Source organism: Paralichthys olivaceus, chromosome 5 (genome assembly GCF_024713975.1).
Source record: "Paralichthys olivaceus isolate ysfri-2021 chromosome 5, ASM2471397v2, whole genome shotgun sequence".
Taxonomy (NCBI): domain Eukaryota; kingdom Metazoa; phylum Chordata; class Actinopteri; order Pleuronectiformes; family Paralichthyidae; genus Paralichthys; species Paralichthys olivaceus.
In genome coordinates, this window is record NC_091097.1 from 14,405,982 (window position 1) to 14,410,643 (window position 4,662).

Here is a 4,662-nt window from a genome sequence, read left to right on the forward strand (position 1 = left end):
TCAAGTCTATATATTCATTGTATTTCTGTAACATACATACCAACAACATGTAACAACTATATATAATTCAACTTTATTATAAATGAAATACATGATCATAAATTATAAATTCAGTTATGGAGAAATTACGATAAATTATCCAGAGGTATATGTTTTAAAAAAAATCTAAAATGATGAAAGACATTTTCTAAGATAAAACAGATCTGATGATATCCATACAATAATAATATTAATACTTTAGGGATCATTGTGTCCATCCCTTCTTTGTTGATATATATTTTTTCTCATATTCTTTTCATACTACTATTGATATTACTATAATTTTAAAATTGTACTTTTCTGTCTTGATACATTCATTTACAAACTCACTTGAACACAGATTCAATAAGGACAATATTTATTTTAGAAAAACAACAAAAAGACACAAACAAATAGCACAAAAAGATGCAAGATGACCACAAATACATGTAAAATGATCAGAATTAAGAGGTTGTATTGTTCAAGGTCATTTTGTGCCCTTTTCCCTCCGGGGGGCCTCTTACTGGTTTGCATCCCCCCTGCCCATTTTCTCATAATTGTCCATTAAGAGAAAATGGGCTCTATTTAAATGCAGGACAACGCAACCTTTGGTGAAGAGCCGCCGCTGACACCACAAATACTGGATCATGTTAAGTTGTAAAAAAAAAAAAAAAAAAAAATTGTGTTATAAATATATTTTGTGTTAAACTTTCTTAAATGTTTTGCTTGTTCTTCCAGCAGCCCTCACATCAGTAACTGGGCACGAGAGAAGAGAACACCGCTGTGCTAATTAATTAACCAGACTAGTTCTGCATCAGTTGGCAAGAGGATTTAACTAAGTAGAAAGAAATCCAACAAACAAGCTTGTGTTTTTTCATTTGAGACCGGAGCACTCACAGGCGCTGCAGATTGTGGAAAACCTTGAATAACCTCACATAAAGCATATAGGGCTTTATTTTTATTCCAATATGTATTCCAATTTCTATGCCTGCCGTTTATTATCGAAGGCGAAACAGGGATATAAGCTGTGGTCCTTTGTAAAGTCTCCTCTGCGGTCTGTCGTGATTTATCTTTCAAACATCTGCAGTGCTGATCAAATATTGTTGATAACGTTTCAGTGGCGTTTCAGCTGGAGATATATTGGTGTCACTTGCAAAGTGGCTCATTTGTTGGCCTTTTCTAGATTTTGTCAGTCACTGCGTAGACTGCTTTTCCTTTTGAGGGTTGCAGGGGGTGCTGGAGCGGGCTGTCGTCCTTGCACACCAAAGCACTAAGACTCTCACTTTCCCCTCGAACAGCTATAAAATCTGATGTTGTTTTTAAGTTTGCTGCCTTTAAACTCTGCAAAGATGAAAAAGACAAGGTGTGAATTCTGGCTCACGGGGGATTTCCTCTGCAGCTCTCTGACAAACAATACGAGGCCTCCCATGAGAAAAGGCAGCAGAGGCAGCAGAGGCAGATGATGTGTTTCCCAGAGTTTAACCCTAAACGATCTGGCAGTCTTATCAGCCTCTGCTACTTGTTGTGGCTGTGTGTGTGTGTGTGTGTGTGTGTGTGTGTGGGGACGGCGGGGACGGCTCAACTGCCTGACACGGCCAGCTGTGGAGATAGCATCAGACACCACAGTCAGGTGGCTGTTTCCTCGAAAATGAAAAGGAAAGACTTAAGTCTGTGATTGGTCTTTAGGGAGCATTGCTCCGGCAACGCAGGTATTTTGATTTACTTCAGAGTAGTTCTGGGAAAACAAAAAACTTTTTGTCTTGAAGTCCAGAGAAGATCCTGAATGTATTTTTTGGGCCAGCGTCCAGTGACTAAGTAATGGTTTCATGGCTCTAACCCTCTTTCATTTCTCCTTGTCTTTCTGTTTTAACCACTCACTATATTAACCATGATGATTAATGCAAGACATCGCCGGGATGAGTATAATGGGTTTCAAAAGGAAAATGAGTTGCAAATTACCTTAACCTTTACCCCGGGGACCCAATCCTGTGCAAGCAATTCTCTACTGTATGCGTGATTATTCCGCTATCCAGAGACCCTGTTGCCTCTGATGTGGGGGCCGGCCTGCCTGCAATTACAACCCATTAGCCCCTGATTGATAGCCTCTCTCAGGGCTAATGCATTTCTATGGCAGAAAAACAAGATGGAGGGAAAATGACAATAAATACATAAATGAATAAAATGCCACTTCTCGTTACTCAAATCCGTGGCATTCTCGCATCGCTTGAGTGACTAATGCAGTTTTTATCCCCAGATTAAAAGAATGACTGTAAGTGTGGAGGACAGTACGGACAGTTAGCGTCATCAAAAACTGTATCAACCTGCTGTAAAGTCTACCTGACAACCGCAGTGCTCGTTGGAGGCACTTTGCTTATTTCTACGCAGCGTTAGATTATAGGACTTTTAGTGTGTGGTTATGATTGATAAGAGCTGTGAGATGAAAACGAGTGTGTGGAATGATACACCCGACCTGTTGTCCTCGGGATGTTACAGCCTCACTAACGACACTATCACATGCGCCACACACAAGCTATCAGTCACTACGCAAAGCACTTGGAGGCTCTTTGTGTTGAGATACTCTTTCTCTGCCAGCCTTTGCGTGTGCTTCACAGCTGCTGTGTACATGCTTCCAAGAAAGCACCTATAAAAAAGACACTTAGCTCCCCTCGTTGGATTACTGCTCCTCCTCCTCCTCCCCCACAATTCTCCGGTTTCCCCTCTGACTGAGTGACAGTGTAGGGGCCTGGGCCACTCGCCTGTTGAGAGGCCCTGCATCGAACACCGGGTTATTGCCCCCTAATTTTCAATTACAGCGCTCGGCATCCACACCTGGAACAGGCCAGGCTGGGAATGAGTTTTAGCCCATTAGGATGGACCTCCGGCTGGGCTGTTTATGGGGGGGCTGGGCTCTCCCCTCCGGAGGTGTTAATGGACCTTCCAGGGGTACAGTCAGCAGGCTGATCCATCAGCATCTAATGACAGAATAAGGCGACCGCTTCATGCTACATTGCTGTTTGGATTTTAGCATTTGTTTCCATGTTTCCCTTGCAAGTTCTGGTGGGAAGTTTCTGAGAAAACATTGCACATTTTATTTTCTCAGTATTAATTGCAAATCCATTTCATATGCTGGTTTACATATTATTACAAGTTTTGCATTATGTTTATTTAGCACAGATTGAAACTATGCACAGAAAAATGACAAATAAAAGTGGGATTATTTTAAAGCCTCTACCTACGGATTGGTAAAAATTCATGAAATTACATAATAATCACATGCAGACAATATTATGACTATAACCATGAGAGTCAACAAAAATAACAACTATAGCCTAAGACAAAAAGTGTGAGTGTGTTGGGGATGTATGGTTTTATACGCATGCATTGACCACTGAGCAATAGTAATCAATAGTTAAAACAAATCATATTTCCAGACAAAAATCCATAAAGCAGCAGTCACATTCATAGAAGAGAAGTTCGTGAAAAGTAATTCCATAATTGAGCTCTCTAATTGAAAATTGACCTTTGCTACTGATGAATCTTGGAGGATGAAGATCTGAAGATTGTCAAATTGCATCAGATTTTAGTGGAAACCCTGTGTTACAAAGTGGAGACATGGAGAAACCAGATGAGAAACGTGGGGTCGTCACCTATTGAATTTACTCAGGATGACATATTATGAGCATGAAAACCATGTGCTACTGCAGCCGAGATTTGTAACTGCTTAAGAAAGAATCTGCTCTCTGAATTATTGCCTCACTGCTCTGTTTAAGTTCCCATCCTGCTCTGCTCTCATACGATCTTCCAGACGTTTAATACAACATGCATTTTGATATATTCAGAGAAGGTGCAGCACTGAATGTTATTTGCTTGTACTGATACCTTTTCTATACAGTTAGTGATTGAGTGTGACATGCACAGGTCGCTGCCACCTGTATCCTCCATTCTCTTCTCTCCATTCATGTATAAAGGTGCCCAAGAATAGATGTCTTTTCACCCTTGAATGCAAATAGATTGACTTGGCCTCTTATCATTATCATAGTCGCGTTGACGCCGGTCTCATCACTGCTCTTTTCAACTGTTAGCGGTGTTTAGGTGAGGAGTCGGCATACGGCAGCCATGCACTATATTGCACAGAAGATTGAAATGAAAATGAGGCATTTCTCAGAATAGCTGCAGGCAAACGTGGGGGGGCTGGTAGTCGAGTCAGAGGATTTAGGGTGACGGGGGTGAAGATATATGTTATGACGTTCTGTGTATTTTAGAGCTCCCGGCTTGTTGTGGAGCCTTTTCCATGCTGAATGCTTCGGAGATATGTCACAGGTGTTATGATGGATTGGCGAGCGCGGTATGTGCCGCATTGACTTTGTAATTGGTGAGATAGAGTGCAGGTATATGTGTGTGTGTGTGTCCGTGAATGTAAACGCATATGCATCATCATGTGTGTGTTTCAGATCCCCTCCCTCGCACCACTGGTCTTCCTGCTGGTGTGTGTGTATTAGTTTTTCCTACCTCTTTAGGACCTTTTCCAGAATACCGGCCCTGTCAGGACCAGTAGACCTCATGGGGACCAAAGCTCGGTCCTAATGAGACAAAACATAATTTCTGAGGTCCTGGTTAAGGTTAGAGGTCAGATGGGAACTGTGG